The sequence below is a fragment of the Topomyia yanbarensis genome, chromosome 3, assembly GCF_030247195.1.
Source record: "Topomyia yanbarensis strain Yona2022 chromosome 3, ASM3024719v1, whole genome shotgun sequence".
Classification (NCBI taxonomy): domain Eukaryota; kingdom Metazoa; phylum Arthropoda; class Insecta; order Diptera; family Culicidae; genus Topomyia; species Topomyia yanbarensis.
The window spans coordinates 323,700,045-323,714,155 of NC_080672.1; positions in this window are offsets into that span (position 1 = coordinate 323,700,045).

The following is a 14,111-nucleotide window of genomic DNA, read 5'->3' on the forward strand; positions in this document are numbered from 1 at the left end:
AGCAATTCATTCTGAACATTTCATTCAAAGGTACCAAGTCTCTGCGATGAATATATTCTCATTTATTTAAGTTTTTAATGTCGATGTCGGTTGTGCACCGGCAGTGTTGGAAAAAGTAATCAATTTCTGCATTTGTATTTTACCATATGTTTTAAAATCGTTATAACTATTTTTTGAAAACTCGTAGTTAGTTACGGTCTTCGACAAAGTTGTAAACCAAGGTTTAAACTATAGTTTTATAAAGCTGATTTTTCATATTCAGTGAAATAGCGATCTTTATTAACGTAAACGCAAAATAATTAATTTCCCCATATAAAATCTCATACAAACTTTGAACGCAATGCGCAAACCCGGGAAGCAACCAATCGCTACCAAATTTTGCACAGGCATTTGATACCCCAAAAGGAACTCAAAAAGTGCTGTGCCCGCTAGTTTAAATCATTTTGAAGTTTTCCCATACAACCGCGAGCCACTCTAATATACACTATACTACCCATAAAAGCATAAGAGTCCATTATTGAAAGCAGCAAGCCGAGAAAAAAGCTGCTCAAGATTTGCATTTTCATTGAGCCTTATGGATGGGACAACCATGTTTTGGTATTTTTTCGATATTTCCTTAACAAATCTGGTAATCTTATTTATGCTTTGTGCTTCAGTGGTGATACAGAATCTAATCCAACAGTTAACTCATTTTTGACAAAAATCCAGATGGGACTGTTATGCTTTTATGGGCAGTTCAGTTAATTGAAAAAAAAAATGAGATAACAAAGCAAATGTAAAATATTTTCGTATTATCAATGATTTCGACACATAAAAATAAAATGGATATTTTACGCATTTGCGTAGTAAAATCACCTTGCATTCTTAAAGGATTAAAATTAAAGTTGAAACACCGGTACTCTATAAACTAGCTCATATATCTCAATACAGTGATATAAAAACATATTGAATTTCATCAATAAGAATGTCGCTATATTTGACGGAAAAATTGTTTTACACCAAACATCTAATCAGGAATCCATACAATCTCAACCGGTACAGAGTTATTGAACAACTGAAAACCCTGTTTTAATCCACCTATTGGTGCAATTGTGCCTTTCTTATTTATCCAAACTTGATGAACATATATAACAGCACGACTGTCACGAACCTGATAAGCAACATGTCGATACTGACACAAAAATATAATATTTATATAGCTTAATCAGCGTGAGTTCATGCTAACTTCATGGTGGAGAAGGGAAGGGATATAATTAGTGGGAGAGGGAGGATGCGTCGGGAATCATCTATCTTATTGTAGTATACGGGGTGGATGAAGGAATGCATGTGGGAGGTTGGTCTGAGAGGGTAGGGGGGGGGGGTGAGAGAGGACTGGGGGTTGAGAGGTAGGAGGTGGAGGGGCAGATGGAGGGTTCAACACCGAAATTCATATTATACCTTCCATTTGAGACTAGGTTAGTGAAATTTGGTTGTCATCACTGAAGTGGCTTTAGATCTGGAATTTGCCCGGAACCCCGGAACTTCCGGAATTATGGACAGTGGACAATACATTTGAAAAATTTTTGATTCGCCGTCAGTGATCTAGGCCTGCGAATCGAATTTGATGTTCATTTCAATAGATTTTAAACCTATGAGGTATTATGATTGTACAGGTTTGATATGAGAAAACTTGTAACTCTGGAACCAAAAGTCAGAACTGAATGAAATTCAATAGAAGTCAATATTATATCTTTCATTTGAAATCAAGTTTGTAAGCATCGGTTAAGAGTTTGCTGTGACATTAGCTCGGGAGCTTGGCGAGTTCCCAGGGGGCATCAAGATCCGTCATAAGTGACCAATGTGTTCAAAACTAATTTAATTGATCATTAGTGATCTAGACCCGCAAATCCAAGTAATGTTGAACGTATTTGAATACGTGTTACATTATTCGGACATCATAGGGTTACCACCCAAGTAGCAAATCGCAACTAGTTCTAATTGTCTAAGTACAAACTATGTTGTAACGAGAGAACAATACAGTTATTTTTGTTGCACTCGTTGAACATAACATCAAGGTTATTTATTAACATATTTTGTCACCAAATAGTCATTTATATTGCCAGCTAGAACATGTTTATTAATGTTCCGAACTGGTTGCTGATGCTGCAGAGTTTGTTGAAATTTAGTTGTGATTTTGATTTTGTTGTATGTATTTTGACAATTGCACAGTTGTCAAACACCAAAATTCTTACTGAAAACGTTTCAGTTTACAAAGTCGTATTCGTGTTATACGTATGTATCCGTCACATATCATCATTACGCCTTTTAGCACAAACTCACACGAATTAATAAAATGCTTTCGCAACATTGAATCCACTAGTTCACAACTAATGTTAAGCAAAACAAAAAATAAGTTATATTTTTGTTGGCATTACATTGTGAAAAATCACCGATGACACTTCATGCGCTCCACTTGATATTATAGAAGCATTGAGCTGTACGGTGGCGCCAACTATAATATGTTCGGTGTATCGGAAAAATATAAACAAATGGCATGTATGCTATTGCTGATTTTAAACGAAGTGATTAAATTCCTTCAACACTGATTATATAATTGATATATTGGAAAATAATTTCGGAACTAAGAACAAGAAAGATAGTAGATAGATCGGAATGAGTAGTATGAATTTGAGATATAACGCTTACTTGGAGTACGTTCCGGAAACAATAGAAAAGTTAACGTGATCTCAAGAGTACTCCTATTTAGCAAATTCCTTGTTTAATAATTGAAGCGTCTGAAAATACTAGTCCATGATATGCAAATTTTCAAAATAGATTTTTTTTGAATTTTTTGCTGAATGACATTTTGTCTAATAATTCAAAAAAATTCTTGAGAATACCACCCGAAAAGGGACCGTTTACAAAGCACGTAGACAAAATACCAGCATTTTGGACCCACTCCCCACTCGTAGACTAAAGTAGGCTTTTCCTAACAAAAAAGTCTTTAAAAATGTTCTACTACCACATTTTAATGGGTATTTTGTAGCATTTATTTGACAATTGGGATTATTTGCCAACTGAGTTGATATAGAATCCTTAATTTTTTTTAATTGCTGCAGCCTTCATGAAAAAAAACCTACGCTTGAATTACGTTTTGATTTTTTTGATTATTTATGCAAAAAATCACCTTATTTTGAGGCTAATTTTTGGTTCAATAGGTATGAAAAACAAACAAAACTGTATTGTCGGTATGATAAGCATCCTGAGGAGATCCTAGAAACTCTATTCCATCCTGTAAAGTGACTATGTGTTTTTCTTCAAAAATGATATTGAGAACTGCTTGTTTTCACATGTTGCCGCAAAAGGTTTGGAACACCTTAAAGTTTCAACAAGCTGGAGTAAAAAGTTGTAATTAACGAATTATATCAAAATAGAGTAATGTCGAATGACTGCTTGCTCTTGCGCTGCAGTGCCATTCGAATTTATGAGGTTATGTAAGTCTCTCATCTACGTCGAACCCTAATCAAATGATGAGCTAGATGCCATCATTGAATACGTTACTCACATTCTTCAGTCGTTCTCGACAAAGTGACTAAAAGGTGAACTAGGGAAAGTTTGGTTTCCTTACTGTCATTTGTAATGATTCAGGTGATAATTATAACTGAAATAATGAAAAAAATAATGATCATGCCAACTCAAATAGTCCAAAATAAAAAGAAACGCTAAGAGCACCCTTCGATCGATAAATTACTAAGGAGAAAAATATTACAGCAATCAAATATTCACAGTTCCTATTTTTTCGAAAAATATCAAAGTTGCAAGTAAACTTATTTTTCAATTTGTAATCTAGTGGTTCACTCGCGGAACATATGTGTACCACTGGTTGCGTTATTTCCAATTTTAGTTCCTGTAACCATTGAGTCCTTATTCCTTTCCAATCATTTGTTATAAGATGCACAAGTATAAATACATATGATTTACCGTTGGTTTAAAATAGCTCCTATTTTAGTGGAAATTTTTTATTTTTATTGCGTCCTGTAATAATATTTCCCTGTGCTTCTCATAGAAATATGACCCAATAGTTCAACTATTGGTATTAATGCGATAAAAACAAGATTTCCTTTTAAAATTTCGCGTTACAATCATACATGTCACATGTTTACATTTTTCCGATACACCGAACATGTTATAGTTGGCGCCATTGTACGATTCAATGCTTCTATAATATGAAGTGGAGTGCATGAAATGTGACCCGTGAATTTTATCAACGTAATGGAAACGAAAATTCAACTTAATTATTATCTTGCTGACCTTTAGTTATGAATTGGTCAATTCAGTGTTGCAAATGCTATTCATCAATACGTGCGAGTTTGTTATTCAAGGTATAATGATGATATGTGCCTGAAACGTGCGTATGACAAGAATCCGACTTTGTAACTAGAACGTTTTCAGTAAGAATAGTATAGTACAGGGTCATATTAAGGAAAGGTATATTTGGATGTGAACTAAAAATTGTTCGATGGAGTCAAACCGTATGCTGGAATGTAGTTGTTCACAAATCAAAATCTTTGCTCATTGATGTAAATTTGTTCGAAAAGCGAATTGTTTCGCATTCACCAAAATCACATCCTAAATTTGGCCCTGGATGGCTAGAAAGCCATGTTTCTTATATGCATCATTTTCTAATGTATTGAAAATAAAACCTCAACCGGCTCACGAATATTCATAAAAGTCTACCGGTAAAGCGATTTATGTTCCTGATTTATGATAAATGCGTGATTTCGTTGAATAATATTGGATTTCTGATATGATTCGGTTTTCTCCTTGAAAAAATGAGTTTTATTTTGTTGATAATTTGGTTTCACCAAGAGCGCGTGAAATAATATGAAGTGGAATAAAATATCACTCGATAGACTCTGATCCGCAGTAAAATTTGGTGCTTCATTGGCAATTTTTGATATGAAGAATCACACTACTGTTCAAATTTAAATAATCAACATATATTTTGACTTGGTCTTCATTTTCATTTCCACTGGTAACATAATCTTAACATATTTATAAGAAAATAAGTAACTTTTTAGTTGCGATTGACAGTCTAGGTGAACGAAAAAATATGTATGATTAAGTAATCTTGTTGCGACCTGCATTCAACATGTTGACAACAATATGATTTCCTTTAGTTATTCTCGCATGGTTATTCCAACGAAACGGGAACAAGTTTTTACTGTTTTGCTCAATCATAATCATGTTGAAAATCGGCCTAAAACTGCGCTTTTTGGGTCGCACAGGAAGTTAGATGTCAGTCATAACAGTACCTATTTTTTGTTGCCAACTGGTTGTGAAATAGCTATGGAAACAAAAATTGCTGCTTGGGCATTTTTAATGGGAATTTGCTGTGTGACCACACTCTTCAACCCGTAACTCCGGAACCGGAAGTCCGATCAACTAAAAATTCAATAGCGTCTTATGGGAGCGTTTATCCGTTCATTTGAATCTGAGCTTGTGCAAATCGGTTCAGCCATCTCTGAGAAAATTGAGTGACATTATTTGACACACACATTCATACACACAGACATTTTGCGATCTCGACGAACTGAATCGAATGGGATATGACACTCGGCCCTCCGGGCCTCGGTTTGAAAATAGATTTTTGGAGTGATTGCATAGGCTTTCTTTAAATGAGAAAGGCAAAAATGTATGATTTTCAGACTACATCAGAAATGTGATTGAAAAACCTGTTTTAATCCACCTAGTGGTGCAATTTTGCCTTTCTCATTTATCATAGCTATGATTTAATAGTTGGGTACGTTCAATGTAACATTGTGGACATGCCTATAACCATTATTATTAAACTTGGTAGGTATATAAAAGCATGACTGCCACGAGCCTGATGAGCAACATGTCGACGCTGACACACTTCAAAGAATAAAGTTCAATGTTGTCTTCATGTTAACATATTTTGAAACGCGCTGATAAGGAAGTGGGGTATAATTAGTCGGAGGGGGAGGATACGTCGTGAACAGCCTAACGTATTTTGGTATATAGGAGGATGAAGCGAATGCGGGTGTGAGGTTGGTCTGAGGGGGAGGCATGAGAGAGTTGGGGAGGGGTGTGAGAGGAAGGAGGGAGAGGGTTGGATGGGGAGTGCAACACCCAACTTCATATTATACGTTCCTTTTGAGACTAGGTTAGTGATAATTGATTCAGTCATCTTGGAACTGGCTGTAGTTCTGGAATATGCCCGGAACCCAGGAATTATCAATAGTGGACAATATATTCCAAAAATCTTTAATTCACTATCAGTGGTCTAGGCCAGTTTGTAGAAATCGGTAAAGAGTTCGGTGGAAAATAGGACAGTAACTTAGGAACTTGTCGAGTTCCCCGGGGACTAATACGTTCAAAGCTACTTTGATTGGTCTAGACCCGCTAATCCAAGTAATGTTGAATCCATTTATATATGTATTACATCATTCGGACACCATGGTGTTTCCAGTTTATATGGGGATTTGCTGTGTGAGCGTACTTTTCAACCCTTAACTCTGGAACTGGAAGTCGGATCAACTAAAAAATCAATAGCAGCTTATGGGAGCGGTATACCTTTCATTTGAAACTGTGCAAAGCGGTTCAGCCATCTCTGAGAAAATTGAGCGACATTACTATCTCGACGAAGTGAATCGGTCGGCTTCGGTTAAGTCAAGTCTAAATTTCGACCGATTGCATAACCTTTCCATAAAGTTCCAAAAAATCGATTTTTCTCAAATCATTTTTTCGGGATAACATAAAATCTCGACGTTTCATGCATTTTAAAGAAATTTGGCATCAAAAATACGAATTCGATTTCTGCAACTTCATGTTTCGGAAATTTTAGTCCCGGCTTATATGGGGATTTCTTATATGACCGGACGATTCATTTTATATTTCCGGAACCATTTAACCGATGCGAACGAAATTTCATAGCAGTCTGTCGAGATAATGTATTTAATGACTAACATTGTGAAAATCTCCCCAACCATCTCCGAGAATCTAATGTGAGTTTATTAAGGGGGGCGTTTGTAAAGTGCTCAAACCGAAAGTAATTTTTTAGGCAGGTCAGGGCTAAATATATTTGTCCCAGGAAAGGACTAAAGGAGTGACATTATCCCTCTTAGCCAAGTCACATTCAACGATTTATCAAACCCCCATCAAATTGAAATGGTCGGAACAGTTTTCCACGTTTTTTCCTTATTCAAGGTTCAAAATAATTCGCTGATAAAATAAATAATTTGATTGCCGTATAATTTTGAATAATCTTCATTTTGTGCGCTGCCCAGTTGGCCTGGCCGCTTTAATGAATGTATCACATACCACATGTGCCACAAACATTAATATTGACAACAAAAATTGTAGGCGAACGTCTGCAATTTTCCAGGACCTCTACATGTATTGGCTGTGTAGGTGTAGATTGATCTTGACTAGACAACCCGAAAGTAATTTTGTTTTACGATTTCGAAAGTAAGGCAACAATGTACCTCTTGTGTAATGTAAGGATTTATTTATACATTCAGTATGTACGAAAAATAAGATTTTTCAGTCAGGCAGAGCCACACATGCGAGCGTGCCAACCATTTCCACGTCGAGGAGCGCCACGGCGGACATGATAACTCTTGATACAATTGTCTGAAATAGGAAATTCAGCAAGATTTTTTAAAGCTTAGACTTGTAGTTACTTAATGAACCAAAAAAATAGAAAAAAGTCTGAATTTCGGAAAATGGCTTCATAAAAACCGAAAAATCTCATCATTTAGTGTAGAATTCACTCACAATAATGGGGAAAAATTTTTATGGACTTTTCCGTGGTTCATCGGTTAGCTACACATATTTAGCAGTTGTTAAAAAATCAAGTCAATCAAGTTGAATAGTTTTTGAGTGACGACGTGTCCGACAATTTGAAAAATGCGGTTTCGAGAAAAACGCTTTTAATGTTGCCAATGCTTTTAATGGAAATCTGCATGTGTTACAGCAAATACGCGCGAGGAACGCATGATTGTTTGAAACAAAAGTTCACGTGGCAACAGAGATAGCGGAAGACTATTCTAGCGGTTCAATACTAACAATTAAGCGAATTAAAAAGAAGTCGTTTCTTTACCCACAACACCAGACACCTCCCTTAATTTTGAAAGATGGTCTCTTTTCCCGGGCACGTCTTTGGTGGTCAATGTGGTCAACACGACTTCGATGGGGCGTCAGTAACCTAGAACTACAAATGCAAAATGTTTGGCTCCCAGTTTAGCAGAAAAAATCCTTTTTGTATTCATCGCGGTATCGGTTTGAATAGGAGTTTTCTATGTGATCGCACTCCACAACCCGTATCTCCGCAGGCGGAAGTCGAAATGGCCTTTAATAACAGTTTTTGGGAACGCAACACCGTTCATTTGAAACTGAGTTTGGTCAAATCGGTCCAGTCATTACTGAGAAATCGATATAACTGTCATTCTGAATTTGAATACTTTCGCCGGGGCTTCCGGAACCGTCGATGGTGGCTAATGTTACCAAAGAGACTTTGAATGACTATTAGTGACTTTGAACTACAAATCCAAGCAGTTGTGGTCACATTTTCGAAAAATTGTCTCCTATTACATTCATGGCAGTATACGTTGAAATCGAAATTTGTTGTGTGTTCGTATTCATCACCCTATACTTCCGGAACCGGAATTAGGATCAATTAGAAATTAAATAACAGCTGATGGGAACGTTGGACCATTCATTTGAGACCAAGTTTGTAAAAATCGGTAAATAATTCGCTGAGAAATAGGTATGACATTAACTAAAGAAGTTAGCAAGTTCCCCGGGGGTATCAAGAACAGTTATAGGTGGCCAATGTGGTCAAGGTGACTTCGATGGGTCATTAATGATCTAGGTACACAAATCCAAGTAATTCTGTGTACATTTTAATATGTATTGCATCATTTGGTCATCATGGTGGTACCATTCATATGGGAATTTGCTGTGTGAACGAACTCTTCAACCCGTAACTCCGGAACCAGAAGTCTGATCAATAAAATATTCAATATCGACCTATGGGAACGTTGTACCTTTCATTTGAGATTAAGCTTGTGCAAATCGTTTCAGCCATCTCTGAGAAAAATCGGTGAGATTGCTTGACACATACATACATACACACATACAGACTTTTTCCGATCTCGACGAACTGAGTCGAATACTATAAGAGATTCGGCCCAGCGGGCCTCGGTTAAAAAGTCAAAATTCCGACCGATTTCATAGTCTTTCTATGTGAGAAAGGTAAAAAGGGGATTTTAATAACAAAATATCCCAAAATCCTACCTTCCGTATTTTTCAAGTAACGGATGGATTCTCATATTGAAATACTAAAATTTTTCTTTTTGAAAAATGCATGAACTTTTATTTTCTAAAGGCTAGTTCGAAAATTCTCGCATTTAAGGGACCATTCATAAATTACGTAACGCAAAAATTGCCCGAAATTGACTCCACCCTCCCCCTATGTAACAAATTGTCACAAATTTTTCCATCCCCCCCCTCCCCTGTTACGCAACAAATTCCAAGAAAATTTTTTTTTCTTCGATGAAAACATGTTACGTAACGATCTAGTTAACACCCCCTCCCCCCTATGTCACAACTTGTCACAACTTGTCGTACCCCCCCCCCCCCCTAAAAGCGTTACGTAATTTATGAATGGTCCCTAATGTAATTTCACTAGTTATTTTCCCATAGTTCCAATGGAAAAACCTTCCATTGAAGGGGACTGGGGTCAAAAATTGTCAAAACTATGTGAAATTTGGCATTCGAGCAGACTTTGATACTTGTAACGGTATGAAGCGGGCCTTTGAGAATAACAAAAAATCGCAATACTCTACACTATAAAAATATTAACTTCGAATAACTTTACTACAAAAAAGTAACAAAATAATTAAAAATATTAGGACTTAATTTGGTAGAAAATTTTCTCAGCTTTCTAATAGAAGTATGCGAAGAAAAGTAATGTAGCATGCTTTTTGACAAAGAATCTTCTATAATGAACTGTAGATAAATTCACAATTAATTTTCACAGAAATCAAAAGAGATAGAAATACAATGTTGAAGAACGAATGATAGGCCTAATTTGTACCTTTCCATATTTTGGACACTTTGCAGACATTTATCTGTGTTTTACAAATGAGTTTCTAGATTATTCTAATTATTAATTAACAAAATTTGATGCTCCTTCATCTTCCCAATTAGTTATTTACGTGATAAAGTTAAATAACTTTGTAACGGTTGAGATTTGTTGGTATGTGCTGAATTATTTTTTCTCTAAATATGTAAATATGAAAGTCCATCATCCCTCAAGAGGTTCTTAACTATGAACCAAACCCTATAGGGGAAGATGGGGTAAAACGCACCCCCTAAGGAAATATGATCATAACTCAGCTATAGAACATAATTAGGGAGAATTTAATTATTGATATCGTTTGGCCAACATTTTCCTCTGTAATTACAATCATAACACTTTGAAAACTAATCAAGAACATGAAAAATATTCGATTCTTAAAAATCATTAAAAATTGCCTTTCGAAAAATAAGCGGGGCAAAACGCACCTGTTCGGGGGTAAAATGCACCACAACAACAGGGCATGATGCACTACAACAACGGAGCAGAATGCATCGCAACAAGGGGCAGAATGCTCGGTGAACAAGCAAGTAGGGGAAGATGGGGTAAAACGCACCCCCTAAGGAAAAATGATCATAACTCAGCTATAGAACGTCAATTGGGAGTATTTAATTAATGATATCGTTTAGCCAACATTTTCCTCTGAGATCACAATCATAAAAATTTGAAAAATATTAAAAAAACATGAAAAATGTTCAATTTTTCAAAATCATTGAAAATCACTCTTTGAAAAATAAGCGGGGCAAAATGCACCTGTGCGGGGGTAAAATGCACCACAACAACGGGGCATAACGCACTCCAACAACGGGGCAGAATGCACCGCAACATCGGGACATAATGCTCGGCGAATAAGCAAGTAGTTTTGTTTTCTGACGGGATTTCACAAAAGTGTGCTATTATATAGCTTTAGGTTATGCAATTAGTAGGTTTTCAGAATGATTTTTCTATTTTCGATTAAACAACCAGCAAAATCAAAGAAGAGGGCATTTTGCCCCCAATGGAGCAGAGATATAAATTTAGAAAAAAGTGAATTATTTAGTAGATTTTTCATATGTAGTGCGACAGAATAATGAACAACGGTATAAATTGAACTGGAATGTTCTGATATAATAGTAAAACAGCATTTATAAGAGGTGAAAATTTTTGTTGCATGAGCCACAATAATTACATGAGAAGAGCATGTTATTGTTTTTTGTTTATTTCTCGAACTGCCATTAATGTACGGTTATCAAACTTTGACAGTGTATGATTACTATGGCGGACTTCCGATTGATGTTACACTTTTCTAGAAATTTTCAGCTGTTTTCGATATAAGCAAGGGGTGCATTTTGCCCCGGAGGTGCGTTTTATCCCATCTTCCCCTAGTTTTGTTTTCTAACGAGATTTCACAAAAGTGTGCCATTAAATAGCCTTAGGTTATGCAATTAGTAGGTTTTCTGAACAATTTTTCTGTTTTCGATTAAAAAATGAGCCAAATCAAAGAAGAGGGTATTTTGCCCCCTATGGAGCAGAGATATAAATTTAGCAAAAAGTGAATTTTTTAGTAGATTTTTCATATGTAGTGCGACAGAATAATGAACAACGGTATAAATAGAACTGAAATGCAATGACATAATAATACAAATTGCATTTATAAGAGCTGAAAATCCTTGTTGCACGAGCCACGATAATGACATGAGAAGAGCACGTTATTGTCTTTTGTTTATTTCTCGAGCTGCTATTGATGTACGGTTATCAAACTTTGACAAAGTATGTTTACTTTGGCAGACTTCCGACTGATGTTACCATTTTTCTATAAATTTTCAGTAGTTTTCGATATAAGCAAGGGGTGCATTTTGCCCCGGGGGTGCGTTTTACTCCATCTTCCCCTATATTAAGGTAAAAGAAATTGTGAGTATTCACATTGAGCGTTACATAAACAAAAGGGACTAATTAAACGTTCTTACAGTTACAGTTCTCTAGTTTCGATTAACTCGTTATTTAAAATACAAATGAGCGAGTGTTTTCGGGCTTTCTATTCTCTCAGCAATAAATCGACAAAAAAGCTTTCAATTTCATTCGGTCTTAGGAGCGATGCTTCTTGAAGTCACAATTTTAGCTTGCCTTTTTGAGCTTGAGCTTGAGCTTGTGCGACCACCCCTGGCTGCTACAAGTATCACGGGAGGAGGATATTTGTTAGTAAGTATAGAAATTGGATTCTACTTCTTCTTTACCGACGCCAGAGAGGTGACTCCACTATCTGGACGAGATATCGATCCATCAACTCATGGACCGGGGACCAATCTTCCAAAGGAAGACATGACCACAGATTTTTTCACTTCAGAAAAATCTCAACGACCTCGGCTGGAATTGAACACAGGACAACTGGAATGAGTGGCAGTCACGCTTACCACTCAACCACCGGCGCCTTTATCACAATTTTAGCATGCCTTTTTGAGGGTTAAAAATAAATTGGCTTGTACAAAAAAGTGGAGGAGGTTAAATTTTCCTATGTTGCATCCATAAAAAATTGGAAGCGTTGAAACCTCAAACCTTTGGTAATGTTAAATTTTTTTTGATTTACTTAATTAGGGAATTCGAATGTTGCTATACAATGTCCCCAGAAAATCTATTTCCAGGAATTCCTTCACTACTGGTTACTAGGGTCTCTAACATTCGTATTTTTTGGTTTTCGTCTGCGTCTAGTGTTTGTTTACCAGCGTAATTCCAATCATTTTCAAAAAACCTGCTAATAGTTGGTTCCTTTACGATTAAATTACTAATTTAAAGGTGTTTTCGAATTTTAATTCATTAAACATTTAGCATCAAATCTGTATTATTTACACATATTTTTAAATAGCCAGAAATGCCCAACAGGACAACTTCTCAAAGGCTCGTTTCTGTAATAAAAATACATGGCACATTCACAACAGCTACAAATAGTTTAGAAACAGTTACACATTTCCCGAAATTAATTTTTATTATCCATCACTCGAAACTTCCGCCGAAATAAGCGTTCCAGACCGATAAAACCGGCGAAAAACAAAATGCTAACGTAATTAATAGCCGTAGCCTATAAACTCCACTCGCGGCGTAGACGGCGAATTACGCGGTGACATCGTCTGCTACTACAACACGGTGTCATCGTCGGTTGGTCGCTCGGTCGGGCCGGGCCGGGCCGAGCCGCGTCATTCTGCCATGGCTCAAATGCCGGCCGGCTTGCAGTTGTGTTGCTGCGGGACGTTTATGTAACACATTTTTCCTCCGATCGCTAATGTGACCTTCAATTTTATTTTATTACCGTCTGGTATGTATTGCTGGCGGGCTGACTTGGGTCGGTCAGGAGGTGAGGTATAGCGTATGGTGTATGGTGGTGGTGTGCTGTGCTGTGTTTATCGAGTTCAGCCATCATGCACCGCAGCCCGTATTCCAACAGCAGCAGCAGCAAACAAGGCTACACCGCAAATCGTCATGGATGGCGGGACGATGACGCTCGATTGGAAGTGGCAGCAGCCGGTAGTGGCAGCGCGGTGTGTGCTGGATAGAGGGACACAGAATATGCACCGAAAGCCAGGCCAGGAATGCATTTTTGCAGCGTCCGTCCGTTGTTGGTGTGAAAGATGAGCTGCAGCAGTGTGTATATTTAGGAAAAGATAAATAAGAGATGCCGTGATTGGGGAGATGGTATCTCAGGTTCTGGAATAGATATGGATCGATTTTTTGCAAAATTCCATCGCAAATTGAATCTTCAATGTCATCGTAAGGTTTGCATGTGAAGGGAGAATATGTGATGCTTCCAAGAGAAGATTCAAGAGGGTAACCCAAGGTTGCAATGTTGTTCGATCTACAGACATGTGCGTATTTTGCAAATTTTCAAACCTTCTAACAGACATGATGTCATAGCATTTACATGTATGGATAATGCATAATATAGTACGAAAAAACTAAATAAAATCAAATCTCAGATTACCAAGCAGTTGATTTAAAA